The sequence below is a fragment of the Triturus cristatus genome, chromosome 3_2 (genome assembly GCF_964204655.1).
Source record: "Triturus cristatus chromosome 3_2, aTriCri1.1, whole genome shotgun sequence".
In the NCBI taxonomy this organism is placed as follows: Eukaryota; Metazoa; Chordata; class Amphibia; order Caudata; family Salamandridae; genus Triturus; species Triturus cristatus.
In genome coordinates, this window is record NC_140584.1 from 453,112,911 (window position 1) to 453,137,762 (window position 24,852).

General features: G+C 44.9%; 1 protein-coding gene and 1 pseudogene across 1 annotated transcript in view; one reads left to right on the forward strand and one right to left on the reverse strand.

The window, feature by feature from the left end:
- The window catches only part of ABCC8 (ATP binding cassette subfamily C member 8), a 1,425,084-nt gene that overhangs the window by 188,451 nt on the left and 1,211,781 nt on the right, over positions 1 to 24,852 (forward strand). The window lies entirely within an intron of this gene.
- On the reverse strand, positions 1,197 to 2,063 carry LOC146857527 (mitochondrial fission regulator 2-like; annotated as a pseudogene).

The window sequence follows — 24,852 nt, forward strand, 5'->3', positions numbered from 1 at the left end:
CCAAAGTGCGCCGCTCGCCTCAAAATGTGTTTCAAAAACTGGTTGAATGATAGTACGCATGCGCGGGAAGAGTGTCACTACCTTCTCAGTCACACGTTCTCTCAGGAGAAGTGAAATATTAAGCTGTGTTTGCCTTGCACATTGAAGAACGCAGAAAGTTGCAAATATTTACTTAACAATACAAATATTTTATTTATAAACTATTTTAAACGTAGTATACGTCTTTCTCATCTTTATTTTGGTGTTACAACAACATATAGGCCAACATTTAGAAACAGGATAATAGGAAAAAACAAGCGCTCCCCATAGCGCTGTTTATATTTGTATCGCGCTTTCACTTTCAGTGAAAGCGAAAGCGCGATGCAAAAATAAACATGCGGCGCCCCGTCTCCTTTTGGGAGGCCCATCAGGACTGGATCTCAGAGGCTTGTTTACATAACACGCCTCTGAGATAAGAAATTGCTTCACGACAGCCGTGAAGCAGGAGACCCAGTCCGGATGGGCCGTCCCAAAAGGACAAAGGGCAGTAACACAGAAGCCTCATTTTCAATGGGAAGCCACCGTTTACCATAAATGGTGACGCTACCCAATGAAAATGAGGGGCGGGGCTTCAAGCCCCCTTCTGAAATATACTCACCCACAATATGTCTCGCAGACGCGAACAGCGCATGCGCGCTGCAACGCAGGTCTGCGAGACCTAAACAGTAGTGGAGCAGAGAACAAACATCAAGCACTCGAGAACACATCAGAAAGAGGCAATGTATTTACTTGAAATGCATGCTTGCAAGCACCTCATCACTCGCACCTACAGGTTACACCGGTCCACTTATAATTAATTTTTAATTTCGTTTTCAGTGTCCTCCTCAATACGCACTCTCTTCTGGAATGCACAGGCCGATACAAAGACAGTCTTCTTCGAGAGGGTAGACTTGGCAAAGGATTTACAGACAACAGGTAGTGGGCACAACGGCATTACAAAGACGTTCAAAAGCATCCACCACAGTAAACTGTAGGGGGGTGGGAGCATTCAAATACAAGTGAAAGATAGTTTAAAAATAAGCAGCATTTCTACGGCCCTCGAGCCAATCCAGTGCAGTGCAAGCATCACTTTTAGCTGCCTAAAGGAAACCTTTATCTTTCAATTGTCTCCTCATTTAAACATGCGTGTCAACCTTCACATACACCGAATTAGCCGTTTAATCAGCTCCGATGAGGGGCGGCCACTTTCCAATCGACTTTTATAAATGACGTCCGAACACTGGTGTTTCTGGGCTTCAGAATGGAGAACCCTCATATGATTGATTTTCTTTTCCAAATGAGTCCTCATTTTTGTGGTGTGCAAATATTTGCTTCAGGGCATTAGCAATTAGTTTAGCTGGGCCTAAAAGTGAATTTCTTTTTTTCCCCTCCTTCATAACAGGAGTACCGCCTGGCAACCTTTCCACAGCAAGCAGTCAAATCTTATTTAAATCCTTGAGAACATCCATCTTGCTTGGCACATTTTCAGCACTATCCTTCCCAGGGTCATTGGTTGTGGGAGGATTGTTATTAGCAGCATGGCATTGTTTTAAAAGGTATTGTTTTATAATGCTCATGACAGAATTGCAGACATCTGTACTTGTTGGTGGTGGATGAGGCTATCTCCCCCTCAAGTGCTGCAATTTTCTGAACTGTCTAATTATTTTGTGGAAGGTGTTCTCCAGCTTGCACTGTTTCGCCTAGAGAGGATGTCATGGCGGAGCTCTCAGCACACTTGGAAAACTGGATTGCTTTGCTAGTGATACTTGTAGACATGTCATTCCTGATCTTTGTACAAGATTCTTTGCCATTATTCATTAGCTAGGCAACATCAGCCAGACATGGAACCATGGAGCAGCACTTTGCCCGGCTACACTCTGAAAAAGGGGTCGCAGGCATGGATGAAAAGGAAGAACGGTTCCAATCATTCGGACCACACTGCGAGAAAGACAATATTCTTTAAACTCCCATTCTGGTGTGAACCGGTCAGTCGGTATACGAAGGTACTCAAAGAGCTGCCAGATCAGGCTGCTAAATAGAGACATTTACTGCACAAAGTTGAACTGCAACATACAGATCGACAATCTTTTGACTTTAGTTTCCAAAGGATGTGGGACCCCTTCACTTAAGCTGCGAGTGGACTTGTTGGAACAATTTCGCTCCTTATCACCCTGCCATTGCCTTAGCACTAGATCCGTAATTACATACGGAGAAATCTTCTGATCTTTGACACGCCTGGTAGTCAACTCTATTCTTGGACACTTGTCATACACTTCCTTTTCAAATACAAGATTTGAAAAAAGTATTATTGTCTTCAGGTGCTCGTGGAGGGCAATTTCTTTGGACTGGAATCGAGAGAATGCTAAAGTGATTCTGGTATTTTACTGACCTCTGCTGGTCGTTTTCTATCAAGAAACATAAATGGAGGCAGTTGCCAGAAAAATATAAAACAAGAAAGTCCCTCAGCTAAGCAATTCTGGTATTTTGCTGACCGCAACCGGTTCTTTTCTATCAAGACCGTTAAATAGAGGCAGTTGAACAAGCAGAAAGCAATTCTGGTTTTATATTGACCTCTACTGGTCGTTTTCTATCAAGAAAGTTAAATAGAGGCAGTTGAACAGAAAAAAAGTCCCTAAGCGGAAGCAAACAAGTCTTAGGGCTGATCTCCAGTGCCCACAAAGCACATACACATATAAGTATATACTAAAGTATATACAAGAGGTTGCGAATGCTCGACCTCAAAAAGGGGAAAAATGTAAGGATAACTGGGATTGGTGGGTGAGCACTAGGGAGCAACAGATGAACAGAATATGGGGAGCTCAACAAATAAAGAAAGATAATTTGTGGGCCTCGTGTTGAATTATACCTCAAATCTATATGTGAGTTGGAAAATGCTGCCTTAAGCAGAATTCCAGCTCTCACACTATAGTTATTTGAAATACCCTTAGGACCTATCAGGAAATCCAGTTTGCCTCAGAATTGAGTTCAAGGATCGAAAATACCACCAGTGGGTCAGGGTAGGTTCTTGGAGTGCACTGAGGTGGTCGCAGCATCAGGAGATTCCGTAGGGGTCCCGTGCTTTGCTTCTACATTTACTGCTGCTGCTGAGCGTTAAATGAGGTGACTCCACAGAGGTGAGGGCATTGAATAGCAGTGAAGGAGAGTGTAGCATAGCCTCTCTGCTAAGGCTATGTGGAGACTCTTTCAAAGCGCTGCCAGGAGCATAATCTGAGTCACTCTATGCAGAGGCCCCTCTGCTGAATTGACCCTTTCACGCCTCCGTAGGTAATGTGGGAACGGAAACATATTCAAGAATACCCAGCTCCTGACTGCACACCACCACAACTGAATCAGACCCTGGCCTGTGACGGAAACTTTCAAGTCATACAACATGTTATCAAAATGCACGGCTGTGTTACACTGGCATGTCAGATTGTATGTTATACAAATGTTATATAACTAAACCAACGCAGCAATAACATAACCTGCAGTGAGACAATGTTCATTGCTTAGAGCTGAAAATTCTGATAAGCAGGTGTGAATAGGCTGAGGGAATGTCATTTTCAGGTGCCTGAGATGTATAGGGGTTGCGAGTCAGAATATTGTTGTTAAAAATCTCACCTGACATACATATAGTGTGCTTAATTTGTAAAATATTAAGTGCCAGGGCTCTGATCAGGAGGCCACTGCAGCTTGTACCGTCAATCGCCCCTGTCATCACTGCCAAAACACCTACTAAACATCTCTCTCGCATGTAAATGCGACAGTTCAGATTATTCCAGGTCCCCAAAGCTAAAGGAATGTCTGGGGAGGCAGGTATTAGTAATTTTTTGTATGTCTTTTGTTTCCCTAAACAGCTCTTATACTTCTACATTCTAAATTACATGAGCAGCGCCACCTTGTGGCAGACTGCCCTAAGTGTGGTGTTGACAATTATGTGCCGATGCCGAGCACCGGAAACCAATAAAGTGTCGGTGCTCAGCACCGGAAAGCTCTGGCACAAATTAAGCACTGTGTGCTGAATATTTATAAAAATGTTGTGCCTTTGGATGTAGCTTTTCTCTTATTAATGGCAAAGGAGCAATATTTTTGTAAACAATATTTAAGAGCCAGCACTGATTTCAAAGGATATTCTGACCACAATATTCTGGTACTAAACCCATTTAGGAGACTCATGATAGATGGAAGGACGGAAAAGTAGATAGATGATTTGAGCTGTTGGGGTTGGGAACCAAAAGCGGTCCTGCCAAAAATGTTCAAACCCCTACTCCCTTCCTGTCCCCTTCCGCTTTCATTCCTTCCTCAGTCTCGCTCTCTTTCTCTCTCTCTCTCTTCTGTGTGTTTCTCATTCTCTTTTTGCTGCTGTGCTTGCTGCCACAAACCCCGAGTACCTGGAGACAGGGGCCATGGAGATTGATAAAACTGCCTCCAATGGCTCCCCGAGGGAACTACCTGATGGATAAATGGCTGATCCAGCCCTGGGTTTGAGAAGGAAAGGAGCTATGTGCAAGTTCGTCAAGGACTGAAAATAGGAAAGATTGCTTAAGGCCAGACTACGAAAATGGCAACTTTCCCTAGTTCCTTTTCTTCCATTACAGGAAAGGTTCCAGAGGAACCGTGGGCCATATTTATGTAGGAGTTGCGTCGCTTTTCCATCTCGCAACGTGGTGCATGCGCAACGCTACCCCAAAATGAAATTTATCAAGTCAATTAAGGCAACTTTGTGTCATCCTGAGTGGCTTGATAAATCCAGAGTATCACAACACAGCGAAAATCGTTGCGGTACTCTGCCCCACAGAGGCGTTCCATGGGTGTTGCATGGGTGTTGACACCACAACCATGGATTTTTACGCATTCCCAGATTTACCATTACTGATAGACTCGAGACTGCGCCAAAATGCTAATACATCCTCCTTGGGAAAGCATAACTAAGACAAAGACCTTTATTTCTCCTTGTTACTTCCTCTTTCTAGGTCTTCTGCATTCTGCAGCACACATAGATAGAGGCATATGCCTCATGTGAATTCTTTTGTGCAGAAAGGTGCCCCTTCCTGCACAAAAACAGCCCTCCATTCAACGCATGCATTGGCGCTTGGCAGCCCATTGAGCACCAGCACTGGGAAAAGGCTGGAATGGGCCGTACTGTAATGCAGTGCAGCAAGGTGACTTGCTGCACTGCATACTATCTGATAAGTATGGCCCTATGTCTCGAGCCCGACGGGATTTAGCCTTTCTAGCTCTTGAGGAAACCTGAGGTAGACCCAACCATAAAAGTATCGGAGATGGACTCAAGGCTGGAAATAATTTCTATGTAGCAGCGCGGCTGATAAAATACACGATGTAAAGTACCAAGTATTCCCACACAGCATTATTTCTAAGATATAAAGAAAAAGAGTGGATTTCAGTATATGATCACTTATTCGGCCTCCTCTGCACCTATACACTCGGTATCACAGTGGAACATCTCCCAGCAGAGGAGTAAAGATTCATTAGGGTAAGGATTCAATAAGGAGCCCGGTCAGCACCTTGGACATTCTTCTACCCAGATCCCTTTTCTGGGAAATGATGATGTGGTTTTTCATATTCATTGAGTGTGTCTGACACACAGTGGTACTGAGCCATAATAGAAGGCTTGTTTGTGCTCTAGAAACTATATGGCAGCCTCTGAATCCCTCTCATGGTGCTGGCTGCGTTGTCTGCCTACCCTGGCCCTGCGTTCTGAGAACTCCCAGAAGCCAATTGATGCATGGTTCAGTGCACCTGGATATATGATATGTAGCTTGCCATGTGTTTGTCCTTCATTCACGTTGTGCTGTTTACATAAGATAGCCACTCTGCTTGGGTGGTGCTTTTCATATAATCAGCCTCTGACTGGTAAAAAGGTGGTTTGTTATCTAGATCTGCTCTGTGTGCCTCGGCAGAGGAAAGTGATTCTCCTCTCATCTCCTAGAGGAATAGGCCTCACTGTAAACGTTTTGCGCTTTCACTGCATTTCTGTTTGCATCACTTCCAAACAGCTGCAAGCAGGTGGTGCTCTGATTGGTAGCTTCTAAGAATGAGCAGCTACCAATCAGAGCACCACCTGCTTGCATTAGCAGCTAAGTGCACAGAGATTGACTAGTTCATGCATCTCATTGCAAATGCACGTGTTTACTAGATTCTGGGACTGCACGATTGCCACCACTTATTAGATTCCTTCTGACCTTGCAATTGGTTCAAAGTGTGTTGCAGTCCTCATATGTCTCTGGCTGGCATCCCCGCACATAAACCAGCTGTTGTGAGTATTTGTCCCCAGACTGGAGGTTTGCCTGGTCCAAATCTGCATGCGCTGTCGCCATTCTGGGCGCAAATGGGCTTCCATTGGCCACCTTCTTTGAGCAGGTGGTAAATGGAAGTGGAGGGTGATGTGGGGCGGCTGGTGAGATGTGGGGTTAAAGAGGGAGGCAGGGCAGAGTAGAGTGTGAGTGGTGGCAGATGGGTACACTCCGCGCTCTCCGTGCCATGGAAGAGGGTTGGTGGGGCCAAGGGCTGAGCCCAGGATGTTATTTCAGCCCAGGCCTCTTGTAGCTTTAGACGCTGCCTTCATCGGGTGGTAAAATCATGACCAGCGTTTGGGCCGCTTATAATTGGGCAGAGTGATAACCCACCCCGGAAGGGGCATTTAAGTCTTTTAGATTTGCCTGTTAAACAAACGTTTTCCTGGCCTAAAATAGAGGGTCTTTTTGAAATAGCAGTACATGCATCATGCTCCATTCTAGTGCCAATAGGCCACTCTTGGGACAAATGATATGCGTCATAAAATCCCTCCGACCGGACGTTTCATATATAGCCACCTCACATTGGGCTGTGGTGGTTCTGGTTTCCGCTGCAGCCCTGTGCCTGGATGCCAACGGAGCTCACCCCTGCACACACCCAAGGGGTGCCAGATGCAGAGAAGTCTCGATATAACATGCTGCGCTGTGACACGCTTTGAATGCAAAACGGTGGATGTGAATTCACAATTGGCCTGAGTGCAGAAGAGTAAGGCTCCACTGGGGAGCCCGGCCAGCACCTTGGACATGTACTGTGCATGAGTCGAGTAGAGGTGAATCATGCGGCATCCATCGCTTCTTTCTTCAATGGAAGGGAATGCACGAGACGGTCTTTGTTTTGCATCAGTGAAGCACAGTTACTGCTGTGCTGATGGTCAGATCAGCTAACTTCAATTTAGTTCCAATTCCTCCTTGTAGGAGAGGAATCTGAGGCTTTGAACACTTGAAAGAAATCCGAGAGGTAGAGTTTAGTTTAAAGGCCTGGGTAAGGCTGGTGGTTGACTGTCGAGTGCCGCAAACCACATCCATGCCCCAGCATTCACTCATGAAGGGAAGCAGGAATGCCAGGCCTGGAATGAAGGGGGCTGTTAAGTGCCACGCAGGGGCATCTCCTGCACGTTTTTACTAAGCCCTGGTTAAATGTCTCATGGCATTTTAACTAATTTAGGCAACAGAGATGACACTCATCTACACATCATCCTCCCCCATATGGTAGCAGACACTGTACCAAGGAAGAGACTGGAGGCGCAGGAGGACATTGGGTTAATGCATTGCCACCTTTCTGAGGAAACTGGAGACGCAATCAAGTTGGACAGGCGCAGTGGGTACCTTGAGGAGGGTTTAGGGTTTTGGATCATGGAGCGAAGTTTGAGCAGAGAATTGTAAATTTATGGTAACAGAAAATCATGGTCTAAATATTGTCTGGCAAACATCATGTATTGAATACCTTTTTTTTTTTTAGAAATATTGCATCATTGGAGTTAATAATAGAACATATACATCCATTGGAGTGAAAATTTTGTGAAAGACATTTAAGGCATCATGTTTATGTCAGACCATATTTTTGTTATCGATGGTCTGACATTCACCAGGGAAAAAGCGCAGCAGTACACGATGGGGACAGCCATGTCCTCTTTACCCTGACCTAGAAACAAGGAGCCTCGTTTTATTACTCAGTCATTGATTGTAATCATCCGGCAATAAATACCATGAACTTTACTGGCGGTCCACTGTTGGATGGATACAAATAGCAGATTGTCTTTGGCAGCGTTGCTGCGTCATGATCTCGGGTAGTTTCCAAAGAAGGCTGACTCTTGCAATCTCTGTGATAAATTGTTTGCCCGGGAGTCAGAGGACACCTGTGAAAACACCCAGACAGCCTCACACACACCGCAGAGTCCTTGTGATTTGCTGAATTCCTTTTACAGATAAATGGAAGTTGTAATGTATCTGACCCGCATATTTATCTTGCCATGCAAGGACTGCAGGGGCGGTGAATCTCCATCGGCTCCAAATCCCCTCTGGACTACAAAGGAGAAATTGCTGTTCTTTTTTTAAAAAAAGGTTCACTTCTGCACATCCATAGTCTGCACCAGCACAAATAAGCACTGTATGTTCCTCTATTTAGCAGAGAAGCGTGCATTTATTAAAAATACGAATATATTATCCAGTCCTGCTGCTCAACGCCACAGTGCGCTATAACAACAGCGAGGGATGCAATGTCACATCTGGAAATAGGAAATAGTTGAGGGGACAAAAGCATGATTTAGAGTTAGGCACCTTCAACGTCGCGGGATTGACGTACTGATAGAACCCGACCTCAGAGATCACTAAGTTCACTTTGAGACCCAATAGAAACGTAAACGTAACTAGCGTTTTTGCGCAATCTCCACCATATTGGCATCCATGAACCTGAGCATTGTGAGATTCGTTTGCAACTCCTGCGCACCTCCCATCACGGCGTCTTTGTGACTGACAAATATGTTATTAGCCTGATTCTCATATCTCCTGAATACTCGTCTTTTGATCTGATTTGGCTGAGATATTTTTATATGAATACGCCTGGCCACTACATTTGACGTGTAGTAGTTTCTTTGATTGAGTATCTGCATCATATTGAAAATGTTTCCCTTGACCTCCATCATGCGGGTTGAATTTTAAATATTGCTCATGTCCCCTACTATCTATTGGTCTACGGCCTGATGAAGGTGGGGCCCTTGTCTGGGTCCAATACCGAAACGCGCGTTGGCGCCTGAACTTTCGGCCTTCAGTTACCACCTATACGAGCACCACTGGATAGCTTTACCATCTTGACCGGAATATTTGTTTGGAATGTCTTTTGGAATGAATGTCTGTGTGCATGATTTAAATTTACGTGTGGGACATTGAACAATGTATTGATTTATATATAAATTTGTTGTCTTTATTTATTCTTGAATGTATGTGTATCCATCGACTAAAAAGTATCTGGAAAGGGAAAAAAAATTCTATGTTTAAAAACAAAATAAACAAGATATATATATTTTTGTATCCATAATTTTTGTCTGGTGCCTCGTTTTGTCTGTTCTGTCCGTTCAATCCCAGCTTAGTTTTGTGTGGATTGAGGGACCTATATTTTAGGCCCGCTTATATACCTCTTGGGCAGGTACCTTTCCTGATTTATTTATCATGATTTAGAGTTAGTCTGACACAGTGCTTCACCACAAACTTGGCGTAATACCCTGTCTGCCAAAGTGCTTGCCCACCCGTCCCATTAAGAGTTGAGTGAATTGTCATGTTGCTACCGGCAGACCTGAGACTGCTGGAGTAAGTGCACCAGACTTCCATCCCACTGAAAGGAGTGTGTCAGATGTAGGTTTGTTTTTTATTTACCTCGAAGAGAAAAAAGGAAAAATGACACCCCACACCCTGGGAGAAATCTCTCAAAGTGACAGTCATTAGTTATTTGTTTTACAGAAACATATCCCCCTTGTGAGTTTTCTTTAGCAAAATAAAAAAAATATCAGAGCAGCCACATGAATATGACGTCAGAAGAGGTGCGGTGATGGCGGCTCCACTGAGAGCAAAGACTCTCTGCCAGGTGGGTGGGGATCTCTACATATGACATGCGCAATCCACCAGGGCAGCTGAGGGTGTTACCGCTGCTCCGGTGTCGGATGGATGGCCGCCCACCACACCTTAAATCAGGCCGGAATAACTTCCCCTCAGGCGTCCATGCGCATAATGCATTACATGGATCCAGAGCAGAATTTACACAGATGCTATCCTGTATCAGTTATCAATAACCACCTTTGGCAGTTCTATCAAAACCATATAATATGAATCCCTATTAAACAATAACAGGCACAATGAAATACACTGTTCACTGACTCTAGTCAGCAAGACGCCCAGAATCACACAGGGTACCTGCAGCCCAAAGCTACTAAGGAGTCATTGAAATGGTGGACATGCGCTATAGAAATGCTTGCAATATAACATAACATAGCATACCCCAAAGAAGCATGTTATAACACAGCACAACATATACATAAAGGGTCATGGGGCATGGCACTCTCCTAATTCTCATTATCACTTTAGCTCATTCCATTACGAATAACTCATTTGCCGTGAGCCCCACAAAGCTCAGCCATTGCCATGTTTATTTCCTCTACACATTTTTTCCTTCTTCACTTTCCAACACATTGAATTCAAGACCATTTCCTTTGAATTTGCTAAGTTTTCATTTTCACAAAACTATGTCCGCAGAATTATATTTTTTGACACAACTGTTTACAAAGCTTACGTTTTAGATCGCTGCAGCTTCTAAGATGGCCACCATACTGTGGGTTATTACATACACTGTATCCAGTCCTGTACTTTATATCTATACATTATTGATTTCAGGTGTTCGAATGTAAGTTCTTTAACAGAAGCAAAATAAAACTACTAAACCCAGAATGCTTTAGGCTCTCACACAAAAGTCTTGAACTGGAAATAGTGCCAATAATGACTTGGATTGAGGTGGCCACACTGGCAGCCTCTGGATACAAGATGGCGATGGTTGTTTCAGCAGGAACTGGGGATTCAGTCAGAATGGTGGGAAGGTGGGGAAGCTGAACCATTGCCTCCTACCTAAAGGGGTGTGGGGTAGTAGGTGTTTCAAGCCGCAACAGGCACGCGCCAGCTCTGAACTGCATGACAGGTGCATTCAGACTGATGCTTCACAGATCAGCACAGTCTTTCCTCTAAAATTCTTTAGGTTCCCATTGGGCGTTCACCCCCAGTTCAAATTTGAAAGCGAGCAGCCATTTTAAGAGGTCATCACAAGCCACGTTGACAGTGTACCCACTGCAATTCTCAGAAACACGCTATAAACTATTCTCAGAGCAAATTTGTAAACCCATATCATTAAACTGTGGCTTCCTCATTGAAACCCATACAGTATGAAAATGTAATATTTATTACTTCTCCCTTTGGAATAAAATATAAACTAAGCTCCGGCAACATAGAACCTGTGTGGAATGTTCAAAATATAATGCTAGGTTGCTAGTACATTCCTCTTTTACTTAATTCCTGATAATCAAATGTACTCATAATTAACCTTCATTATTATGTTTTCGTTGCTACTTATGGCTCTGTTTTCAGTAATGATTTCTATAAACAAATGCATAGTATTTTTGTGTATCATGAAAGAAACAATTCATAAAAATGTAAAGCACAAATGTTGCCATATTTATTCTGCTACCTTTTGAATACCCACTTTAATTATCACTAAACATGGCGTACAACTCCAAGCTAAAATGTGAATAATGCATTTTGTATTTAACTGAGTGAGAGAGTGAGGCACTTGATGACTCAATTCTATTGTGCGACTTAAAGCACACCGAATCGTCTCTAAGTGCTAGATAATTTACATGGTGGAGCTGAATAAGTGAAAGGTGTTAATCAGAAACTGTCTTCCTGTTTGGCAGAAACACCTCCTTCTGGTCAACAAGTTAATGGCCACAATAAATGGTTGCTCTTCCCAAACCTGCAAAGAGAGTCAATAATCTGAGAGTACTTGTAGACAATAAACTGGCATATGGTGACCAAATAAAGGTTATCACATCATCAGTCTTTAAAATTAAAACAGATAGCCTTTCAATAATGAAAAACAAAATTGGCAGTATTTCACTATCAGGACATGCCACACACATCAGGGCATTTCCTACCTGTCACAAACACTGCACCCTGCCACAGGGGTACCTTGGGCCTACCTTAGAGGTGACTCACATGTTAAAAAAGGGAAAGTTAGGGTCTGGCAAGTGGGTGCACTTGCCAAGTCGACATGGCAGTTCGAAACTCACACAGCAGCGACACACTAGGCACACCACAAAAGAAACTCCACACAAGGTTATATCACGAATAGCCTTTGCATTACTCATGAAACACATTATAGCATAATCACATATATAACCTGTGCCGCCTGGCACTGGGTATTACTTTACAGGGGATTATATACACAACAGGGTCAATCAGGCCACTGTCATAACCTCACATATTTTACAGTTAGTGAAGATAGCCACTACTACCGGTAAGAGTGCATTTAACACCCTACATTAGGCATCAAACATGAGGCATGAACATAAAAGCACTTCCTAGTATAACATGTTATGCCAATCATAATCAGAAGCAGTGTACTATACTAAACGCGGCACACATGGGTACCAAGCATAGCACATTGTGCATAAACATCTGCCACAGGGCACCATAGTAAACACTGGCAGCAGCCGCAGCCTATTCCGTAAACACATCATGCCCCCCCCTTTAGGATAAAACTGCACAATGAGATATATATTGTCACCACCTCTGGGCATCACATATACATCGCTGCCACCTCCTGGCCCTCTCTTGGGCAGCCCGGTATCGTTAGACACAACAATGTCCCCAAACTGGGCCCCCTAGCTGCAGATGCAACCAAGACAATGTGTGCAATGTAAAGGGGGCGGGGTACAAATCACCCTTGTCTCCTTCAATGAATTCCCCCAAGTTGCAACTGCCCGCGATCTGGCGGTGCAGCTGTGTAACAAAATAGGCACCAACAGTATGCCTCCCAAGCCCCACTCACCGGGGCTCCTTCTTTTCAGTTGTAGCTACCCGCGATCTGGCGATGTAGCAGTAAGCACATCCAGGCATCAACAGGGTGCCTAGTCAGCCCCACTCACCGGGGCTTCTCTCCCTCGCAGGGCCAACTGGGAACCAGGAAGGATGCAGTCATCGGGAGCCTAAGAGGTTCCGGTCCTCTCCTGTGGGGTCCGGTGAGCCTGCGAGGCTCAGTTTTGGTCTGCCCCAAAACGCGGGGCTTTCCTCTGCCTTCCCCGACTTCGGCAGACATGCGGGGCTCTCCTCTTCCGCACGGGAAGCCCCGACCACCATCAGGCACCGTCACGCCTGGCTTAATCTCTTCTGCCAGTCATACCCCAGGTCAGGCGCTCCTCGCCTGGCTTCCAATTTTCACGGAGCGAAGTCTCTGCAATGTTTTGGCTCCGGCAAGGCAGTTCCTCACCCACTACCCGGCCATGCCCTACTTTAGGCCAAAGGCTGCCCAGCACAGCTCTCTCTCAGGGGCGACAGAGTCTCCTCAAGTTCCAAAAGCATGCGGGGCTTTGCTCGTCACCATGGGAGCACCGCCCACAAGCAGGCTGCACCTCCGCCTCACTTCTGGTCTCAGCCACAGAGCGAAGTCTCCGCAATTTCTCCCTTGAGGGCCTCTCCTCCCTGCTGGCTTCGCTACGACCAGCTGGGCAGCCCTCAAGGAGATCTTCACACCCCAGTGTGGGGGCTCAGCCCAGACTTCCCCGGCATGTTTACCACTCCCTTTGCGGTCTCAAGAGGTGCAAAGCCCACAGGATCTGGCAAACAAAGCTTGAGTTTCCTCCAGGCGAAGGGGAGGCATCTCTGTGAGATATGGTGTAAAAAGGTCCCGATCCCTTACTGGCCGAATATTGAGCAAATATTTCATTGTGATACTTCCCCTTGACAGGGGGAAACCCCTAACCCCCTAAAATATGGACAAGGTTCAAAGTGGTTGTAAGGGCAAGACTGATTTCGTACTCCTTCAGGAAAAAATTCCAGTCAGACAGAAGTTCATTTTGCTGTTCGTTTATGGTGTTGTCACTCTATCCGTGAGAGTGAGTCAGAAATAAACAAATTGACAGCCAACACGTGTTTCACCCCTTTACATGGCCATCTGGCCTGGGGCTTCCTCAGGGCTGTACATACATTCAAGGTGAACAAAAAGCGGGGGGGGGGGGGGGGGAGGTTGTGTATCCCTGTGTCAATAGAAAAGGAATGAAAGCGGGATAGGAGGTAAGGGAGAGGAAAGAAAGAATGATAGGGCATTAGAGGGAGAGGAATGGGGAGATCAGTTTGTAGGGGAAAAAGAAGAAAAGGAGGAGAAAGGACGGGAACACAACAGACATCATGCAGTCATTTTAACATCAGTGTAAGACATTGGAATACAATAGTTTATGTTTAAACGATCAAAGAGAGAAAGAGAAGGGAGAATAGGAAAAAGAAGGCGAAAAAAAGGGGAAAGTGAAGACATAGATAAGGACAAGAGGCATATAGGAGGCAAGAAGCATATGGGGCATTATAGCAAACAAACAGTTGTACCGAATTATTACACAAAGCAAAGTGGTTCAGATAATATTCACGAGTTGTGGAGCGATATATATCATTGTAAATTAGCATAAATGGGAGTGATTATTGACAATATTATGATAAATTGCATGAACATTAATCGTAGACATTGGTGGCATCCCGGATGTACAATGAGTAAGTAAATAAATGACCGATGCGTAAGTTTATGCATTGTAGGCAGAAGTGTTAGTTTTAGGTGTGTCAAAATGCCGCAATCAAAAAATATATATATGGAAGCACAATTCAAGATACAAATTCCAGTAATGTGACATTCATCATTTCAAGTTGTTGCAAGCGAGATAAACATTTGTTAGAGCGAGCGATCGAAAGGAATAAATTAAACAAATTAAAAAGAACGGAACAAACATGTGTGTGAAACGAGCGTGTATGACAGAAAACAGATAAAAAGTATAGTTTAGCAACAACGTGACATTCGTCATTTCAGGTGATTTGTAAAGACATGGGAGAAAGATTTGAGTGAAGGGTAGAGAGGCATTGTTTTATAAAGGAAAATGGGACATTTGTATTAGATTCGAGCATATAGGACAAAAGTATATATTAAACAGAACGTTATAATTACATATTTTGCAGAAAAGTCGCGTTGCCAATTCCGGCCGGATCCAGGGATGTAAAAATGAGAAATAAATGAGACTTATTAGTCAGGGGAAGACTCAATCATATTGCACAGGGTCTACTTGTTTAACCTCCAGCTATATGAACATGAAAAGTGACTCTTGGAGCCCAGTATTTTGTGTGAGAGAGTGTTCAATTGCATTTGAGTGAGAGGAACATAAATCAATTCTAAAAGGGAGAAGTGCCTCCCTCGTTAGTTAGAAGCAAGAACAGTAATGTGTCCTAAGCAGAGACGCGGTATACAGAAACCCGGTTGGCATACGGGGAGTGCATTAGAACGCCGGGCGGTGATGCATGCACGTCTAGGTGGACATAGGTATCAGGTCTTACCGTTATAATCGAATTATGAGTGGAATCGTCAGTATAGATATGGTCCTGTCATATCTATGGGAAAATGGGATGAAGGGTGAGGGATTGAAAATCGGGAGTTTGGAAAGGTGGTCAATTTAGGCTCTGGAGGCCCAGGGTTTCCTTATAATATCGGGCGTAATGCCAGGCCAGTCGGTTCTGAATGAAGATATGGCAACCAGCGTGTATTGCGTGGCGGCCATTTAAGGTGGCGTGAGCAAGTACCTCCGGGACATGGAGTGATTGGGCTGCCTGGGGTGACTAGGACCCATGATGGATTGGTCAGTGTGAGAATTGGCGGTCATGTTGTGGCGAGAAATTGGGTCATATCAGGTTAACGATTGGATCGGTAGTCTGAGATTATAAAGCGCCATGTTGTGATTGGCGAAGGTAACTTTCCATATTAACGGGGGATATAAAATAGCAGTCCTCATTATGATGGAGTAAACACTAGGCTAAGGGTAGTTTTAAGATGAACGAATGCAGGCCTGATTGTGGTGTTGGTGATAGAGAGTACCCTTGGGGAGAAATGAAAAAGGAAAGATGGAAACCCAGGTAGGGCTTAGAGGCAATTGATTTTATATGCACGTATGTCTGCAAAGAAGTGGACCATCCTTTGTTGGTCATATGTAGAGGTAGATTTACGCTAAGAGCAAAAATGGGCATCTTAGGGCATAATGAGACGTATTCAAACGGAGCTCGCAAAATCAGGGAAAGCCTGGCTCGCTAGAGGGGGGTTCGGGTAGAGGTTCTGAGTGGCAGTGTGGAAGGGTACGCTGTTTGTAGTCAGCCATGGGCATATCTACATGTTTGCACCGTAACCTTAGGTTGGTAGGCAGGGGAAGGAGAAGGCCTAGCACGGTGCAAGAGGAAGAGAGACATGTGAGGTGTAGCATACATTTTAAAATCCCCCCAGAAAGTCCTGTAGTTTCAGTTATATCCTTCTCTATGACAGGTCTGAGATTCATGTGTTATTCCTCTCCTAGCCATACATGCATTTCTGCGTCTTTATTCAGACCCAATGCCACTGTCTTGAACTTCAGGATAAGTTTACTTTCTGGTCTGCTGAGTTTCAGTTCACGATCCCCTCCTCTTCTGGCTGGATGGACAACTTCCAGACTAAAGAAGGTGAAGTCTTTCTTGTGTGGGTGCATACAGTGGAAATGTTCTGTACGTGGATGACCGGTGTTGTGCTTGTGTATGTTACGATAGTGTTCTTGAATCCGGGTGCGTAGTGGTCGTATCTTGCTCCCGATGTACGGAAGGTTGCAGGGGCAGTTGATTACATTGATCGTAAATTTACTGTTGCAATCAATCCATTCTTTGATGGTAAATTATTTTCCTTTTGTTAATGGTACTTGCGTTGTTTTGCTTCTGCTCAGTTTGCAAATACTGCAGTTTTTACAGGTATGAAACCCTGCTGGTCTATCCAGGAATGTGGTGATGGATTTCCTTTTGACCTCAAATACCGATTTGCATATTGCTCTGAGTATAGAGTTTGCTGCTGTTTCTTTTCTGTGGAGATTGCTATGTTAGGTATTATTCTTGACATAGAGTGTGACATCCAGAAAGTTGATCTGCGTCTGTGAGTAGGTGTGTGGTTCTTATCCCCCAGGGATTTCTGTCCAACTTTTCCAGGAATCTTTGGAGTAATGCCATGTCTCCTTGGCAAATACAAAGAATATCGTCAATATATCGTCGCCATAATATTATGTGAGAGCTGAATTCAGCAAAGTCTTGATCTACAGCCAGAATTTTTCCACAAGGCTCATGAAAATACATGCGTACAGTGGCGCAAATTTGGCCCCCATGGCAGTTCCGCGTTTCTGCCTGTATATTTTGCCATTGAAGCTAAATATGTTGTTCTCTAGGCAGAACTCTAACATCTCTAGGATAATTTTGTTTGTTTCCAAGAGATTGGCAGATTGTGTCCAAAGTGATCGTTAGGTAGCTATAATGCCATTGTGGTGTTCGAGAGTGGTATAGAGGCTGACGATATCAATGCACACCAATACAAAGTCTGGTTCCCACATGATGTCTTGTAGTTTGAGGAGGATATCTTTAGTATCCTGGATAAACGATGGGATGTCTCTCATCAATGCCTGTAATTTCTTGTCTATGTATTCTCCCATCCTTGAACATGCTAAGTTGATCCCCGCTATGATTGGTCTTCCGGGTGGCGGTTATGTACCCTTATGTATTTTCGGGAGAAGGTAGAGGGCCGGCATGGTAGGATGTGTTATGTATAGAAAAGCTTTTTCTCCTAGAGATATGAGGCCCAGCGAGTACCACTTATCGATCTTGGCTTTGATCGATTTGAGGATGTCCTGTGTGGGATCACGTGTTAGAAGTTCATAGCATGTTTCGTCTCCAAGTTGACGATTAGCTTCGAGAATGTAGTCATCTACGTGTAGTGCTACTGGGTTTCCTCCTTTGTCTGCTTCTTTTATGATAAGGTCCTTCCTGTCAGGGGGAGGCACCTCCAATGAATCCAGTGCTCTCTTAGCGCTAAGTCTGCTGAGTACTACTGAGTACTGAAGGGCCAGCCCTGAGATCACTGGGGCAGAGCTGGGCCCAGGCAGGCCAGCTCACAAGGTCCTCTAGCAGAGGGGAAATCCTTTGTGGCGGTTCCTCCTGGCACCCAGCAGTCCTCTTCACCCAGATCCAAGTAAGCACACTTTACATTGGGTCACAGCCCTAATACTCATACTACCTATGTCCTTTGTTCACCTCCTGGCACAGGACTTGGATCCCAGTTCAAACTAGTTCTGGGGGGACCTAACAAGTGCACAACAGTGCCCATTGACAGTGTAGGTCCTGGCCCCAGACACACCACAGGGGGGTGGAGCCAGCATTGTACATGGCAGGCTTAGACCTATTCAGGGTCAGGGGCTACTCCTCCCACTACTCCAAATACAGATCAGGCACACTCACCCTAGCACTGACTCGCCCAGTCCCGCTTGAGCCATTGCACCTCCCCAGTCTCAGTCACTCCAGAGCCAGACATGCAATACACAACAGGCAGACACAAAGACACATAGCACACAAAAAGCCCACTTCTGAAAGTGGCATTTCTAAAATAGTGATAATAAATCTGCAAACACCATTACGCAGCATTTATGACCACTATTCCAAACATACCAAACTTGACCACTCTACTCCTTTCAGGTCAGGAATTACCACTAAGAGCACATGCACTTTACACTAGAAAGCAGTGATAAAGTACCCAGAGTACTAAACCCACCAACACCAGGTCAGAAGAAATACCAGGAGGAAGGCAAAAAGTTCAGGTATGACCCTGGAAAAAGGGCCAAGTCCAACATCCAACAGAAATTAATTCAGTAAAAACGGAGAGGAGGAAGGCAAAATGTATTGGGATGGCCCTGCAAAATTGCCATTTCCAACCCCCATGTATCTTTTACATGGGCATTCAAATAAATACACTGTGTAGTCAGATCTACAGCCTATTCTTTCTATGTTTATCATGCTTTGCAGTTTCTACATATGTAACAGTTCATTGGTTCCAAGTCCAACTGTCTGTTTTATCTGTTGTCCGAAAAGTAATTTCTCAGTACCATGTATTTTAGACTTTTACACCTTCTTGAGGTTAGGCCTTGGGAGTGCCTTAGATATTTCAAGAGTGTTTTCTTCATTCATCAGGATGTCACAATTGTGGGATAGTATTTTCTTTTCTGTTTGAGGTTGACTACTGAAAGTTGTAATGATTCTTATTTTGTCTGTTTGTTTAGTCTCTCTCCTAAGTAATTAATTTACTTGTGGCTCTCGATTTATACAGAAACTCTTCTCTTGTGATGATCTTTTCTACAGCTATATGTAGTTCTCTTAGGGGGTACGCTCTTGCTTGAAAAATATTTTAGTATATCATCCTATACTGCATCAAATATTTGTTCAATACTGCAATTTCTTTTTAATCTGACCAATTCGCCATATGGGATGTTTCATCTTACTTGCCAGTTGATTTCTTCTTATGAGGTGATGTTACCAGATTACCCATTTTACCTCAAGCCTTAAATTGAAAAGTTTTATCTGAGATTATCTTCTCTGTTGTGCCATACCAGATAAATAAATAGTCGATATAACAGCATAGCCATATAATCAAATATTGCATATATATGTCTAGGCTAGGGTTTGTGGACTCCTGCTCTTCCCACCAGAATATAGGCATAGCTAGGGGCAAAGCAAGTACCCACTGCAATCACCTAGATCTGCTTATGGAGGCTTTGCTCAAATAAAAATGCAGACAGAATGTAATCATATGGAGTAGCATTCTAGCATGTTCATACTGGTTAATGGGTCTTGCTCCAAGAAAATGTGATTAGGGGATCACACGTTGATTCTGACTAGGCCTCGATGGATTTAGGTATACGTTTTAGCAATCATGAAGCACTGATTGCCACATATGAACAAATAATTCCAGTCATATTACCGAGACAACATCCACTATGTGTGGCCGACTAGATTTGTACCCAGTAGAAAATGCAGGATTACCACAGCCTGCAAATGTATGATACATTAAAACTGCACCACTTGTAATCCCTGTGTTAGAAATGGGGGTCTCTAATTGTCAGAGGTAGGTACCTGTGTCCAAATAGCCATTTGAGCTCCTCATCAAGCTCTCTCATTCTCAGCTTAGGTGCCAATATCAATTTCTTCTCTTTCAAGGCATAAGCGTTTTTGCTCTCCTCTGCCTTTGCCTGGAGGCTCATAGCCTCCAACTAATGATCTCTGGCCCTTCACCTTTCATCCATTTCCTCTAGAGCCCAGTTCCTGGAAGAATGATTGCTGCCAGCCCTAGAGGCTGCTCTCCCAAAGGGAAAATCCTGGGATCTGAAACCACCTTCCGGGACACCCCAATCCACATCTGCATCATCTGTCTTCCCAGCTTCTCTGGCTTTCCACCAGGCCCCTTAGGTTTTCTGCAGCTCCTCTTTCCTGGAGTTGCTCCTCATGGGATATCCAATGCTCTTGCAGAACTGCTAGAGTTGATATACTTTGTACTACTTAACATTTCAATGTCAAACTCCAATTCTGCAGCCTCACTTGCTGGTTTACCATATAGAGAACTGGTGCGTGGATACTTCAAGGATCAGATCAAAAATAGAACCAAAAAATAAAACATATTATGTGGTTGCATAGTGATCTGCACTAAACTAGTGATGTACACCAATCACTGTGGGTCAAGTAAAAATACAAGTTCAAATCCTCACCGCTGACCCCATTGTTCGAATTGAGGGTCTCTAGATGGCAGAGGTAGGTACATTTGTTCAAATAGGGACCCTTGCTTCTATTCCATGTCAGGGGGACACACACTTTGGATAACCCCTGCTCACCCCCTGGGTAGCTCGGCACGAGCAGACAGGCTTATCCCAAAGGCAATGTGTAAAGTATTTGTACTCAAAACACACAGTAATACAGTGATAACAGCACAAATGGACACCACACTAGTTTAGAAAAATAAAGTACCTTATCCAAACTCAACAAGACTAAAACATCAAAATCCAACATACATGTAATAAGAATAAGGCTCTTCAAAGTTTTCAAGTAACTGAGTCCCTAAAAAACTATGGATGTGTTATTCTACACAAAGTACCTGTAAATGCATCAAAATTCACAAGGTCAAACAGCTGCAGAGATGGGAATCTTTGAAAGCAAAGATTTGTGTCAGTTCCTGAGACCTTGGGGAGGTGATGCGACAGTTCTGCTGCACGCAGGAGAAGAGATGCGTCAAATCCAGTCTGTAGGGGGAAGTGATGTGTCGACTCTAAGATGATTCTGGTCTGTGGGTGATGCATCGGAAAAACTTGCCGCACAGGTGCGATGCATGGAAATCTGGAATACAGCGGTGATCGATGCGGCGGTGTCGAGTGGTGCTATGTCAGTTTCTTCAGCCATGATCCCTCGATGCATCGGTTCTTGCAGCCACCACAGGCGCTGCGTCGGTTTCAGAAGAGGCATGGCGATGTGTGGAGATTCTTCTCGCACAACGGTGCTGCATCGAGAAAAACAGCCGCAAGAAGATTGATGCGTCGATTTCTTCAGTTCTTCTTTGCTTCCAGCTCCCAACAGCAGGAACAACCTTCAGAGGCCCACAACTGGAAGAAGCAGCTCCTGGCAGGTCAGAAATGTAAGCAGCAGAGTTCAGGGGAGATGAAGGTAAAATCATGTGTCCCTGAGACTTCAGAACTGGAGGCCAGCACACACAGGCTCTTGGAGATCTTCTTCATTCAGGTTCACAGCAAAGGGAAGCAGATTTGTCATTGGCAGAAACAACAACTGCGGGCCAACCCCACACAGCACACGGCAAAGGGGCAGCGCTCCTCCTCACAACTCTTCAGCTCTTCTCCTTTGCAAAGGTTCCTCTTGAGTCCAGAAGTAATCTAAACCTCTGGGGTTTACGGTCTACTACTTATACCCCATGTTGTCTTTGTTCTCTTTGTGCAAGGGTCTCCGAGCCCAGTCCAAACCAGGTCTGTCCTCACTGGTGCAGTATGACCACAGGGGGTGGAGACAGCATTGTGCAAGGGAGACAGGCCCTATTCAGGTGCAAGGAAATCTCCTCCCACTTCTCTATTTATTATTTTCTTTTTATTTCATAGTTTTACAGAGCGCGAACCAGACCCATGAGGGTATCGGAGCGCTTTACAGGATTAAGAGGTAGTATACAAGCGTAGGACAGGAGGGTCCAAATTTGGAAAGGTAGGGGATACATTATACAGGAAAAGCACACAGTCTAAAGTCCAGGCTACATGTGATATAAAAATTAAAACAGGTAGATACATTATACAAGAAGGCACACAGTCTCAGCTCTTGGGGGGATGGCCAGGAGTGCAGAATAGGTATCATCCGTAGAGGCCATGGATAGTGCAGAGGTGGAGAGTGGGGCAAGTCGATGCGGTGATTGTAAAGTATTTGTTAGGCGAGGTATTTTCCCATTAAGAAGGTTTTGGTTTCCTTCTTAGAGTGTGCCAAGGACGGATGTCTTCTGATGGCGGGTGGGAGAGAGTTCCAAATTCTTGGCGCAGCCCCAGAGAAGGCCCGATTGTAGGTTTTTTCTTCCAGAAGCGTGCTGGTTGCAGCAGCAGGGCTTTGGCAGATCGGGAGTTTCTGACTCATACAGATTCCAGAAGTTTTTGTGCGCGAAATAAAGGGGAATTGGAGTAAAGGGCTTTGTGAGTAATGCAGGCCAGTTTAAATTGGATTCTGGCCTCTAGGGGAAGCCAGTGCAGAGCTTTGAGGTGGGGGGAGATGTGGTTGAATTTCTTTGAACCAGTTAGGAGTCTGGCGGCGGTGTTGAGGCAGGCTTTCAATGGGGAAGTCTTTTAGTTTTGAATACTTTACATACCCGGTCCCTTTTGGTTAAACCTGGGAAACTCTCTCTTTTTGTACTTAGGCTTTCAATGGGGCCAGGGAGTTCTTGGGTAGCCCTGCGAGAGTAGAGCATCCATATTCTAGTCTGGAAATGACTAGTGCCTGGGTTGCCGTTTTAAGGTCGGCCACATCGAGGAAGGGTTTTAGGTTTCTTAGCTAACTCAGGTGGAATCTGGCCGTTTAGGCCATCGAGTTTATATGGCCGCGCATGTTCAGGCTGCCGTCAAGGGTCATTCCAAGGGATTTCGCCGAGTCAACCATGGTAGGAAGGCAGTTTAGTGCTGTGATGGTCTTGATCTATTCCTGGATGTCTGGATTGGGTTTGGGTGGGGAGATCAGGAGAATTTCAGTTTTATTTGCGTTGAGTTTTAGCTGGTTGGCAGTGAGCCAGTGGACTGTCAGCTTCAGGGCCTCGCTCAGGGAGAGAATATCCTCAGGGGAAGAGATTTTTATGTAGATCTGTGTATCGTCGGCGTACTTTAGGTAGGTGACGTTGGCGGCACGTAGCACCTCGGTGAGAGGTTCAAGGTAAAGGTTGAAGAGGATAGGGGAGAGGGTTGATCCTTGGGGGACGCCAACCGTAACCGGAGAGGGGGCGGATAGATCACCGTTGATGAGGACTCTCTGTGAGCGGTTCTGGAGGAAGAATCTAAACCATTCAAAGACGGTGCCATCCAACCCCATCCTGAGTTTGAGGCGTTCTAGGAGAATTTCGTGGTTAACCGTATCAAAGGCAGAGGACAGGTCTAGGAGGATTAGGAGACAAGTTTTGCCTAGGTCGAGGGCTTGGAGGGCGTCATCCACTATGTGGAGGAGGGTGGTTTCCGTGCTGTGTCCAGGTCTGAACCCTGATTGGAAGTCATCTAGCAGGGGAAAGTTGTTGATGTGTAGGCTTAGCTGCTGTTGCACACATTTTTCCAGAACTTTGGCAAGGAGAGGGATGTTGGATATGGGTCTATAGTTCTCGGTGGAGGCAGGGTGCAGCATTGTTTTTTTTTTATGGGGGTAACTTGGCCAGCCTTGAGCGAGTCAGGAATTGCGCCCTGTAGGAGAGAGGCGCTGATTATTGAGGTCCAGGAAGGGATGATAGCCTGAGAGGCGGCAGCTAGACAGTTAGAGGGGAGAGGATCATTAAAGTGATTGTTCGGTTTTAAACAGGCAAGAATTCTCGAGATAGAATGTTCGTCATAGGTTTTAAACTTGGACTCGTCTCTTGATGTTCTGCATCCAGCGCCTTGACGCCCTTGGGCTAAGTTCGCGCTTTTACAAGTCTAAATTCATTTATTCATTCATTCACCAGTGCGCTAGGTTTTTGGGTGAGGTTTGGGAGGACAGCGCGGAGAGAGGAGGTGGAGCAGGCAGATTTTGATTTTGGTGGTGAGTAGCGGATTTAAGTTTATTTCCAAGGGCAGAGATTTTGTCGCAGAAGAAGGAAGAGAATTCCTCGCTTGATATTCGGGGTTTAGGTGTTTCTTTGGTGGTTTTAGCTAGTTTGTTGGATTGGTGTTTGACCAAGTCGAACAGCTTGCGAGGTCGATTTTTGGTGTTCTCCAGTTCAGATCTGAAGAATTCTTTTTTAGTGTTGAGGATTTTCTTATTGTAGGCATTTCTGACCTGGTGGAGAAGTTTTAGATGTGCCGCTGAAGGGTGTTGTTTCCAGTTTCGTTCAGTCTGTCGAAGGGGTCTCCTCTCCTTGTTGAGGGATCCGCTGAACCAGGGATTTCAGTCTTTGATCTGGGTTCTTTTTAATTTTAGTGGTGCCAGGTCATCGAGAATGTCGGATATGGTTGAGGAGTAATGATTCGCTAGGTTGTCGACCGAGGTGCACTGAGGGGGGGGAGGTCGGACACACAACGCGCTGACAGTTTCTCGTGATCAAGGTTCTTAGTGTCTCTAACCCATCGTTTGGGAATCACGGGTTGAGGTGTCCATGTTTTGTGGGTGCTAGGCAGGAGGAAGGTGATGGCGTGGTGGTCGGATCAATTGCAGGGGT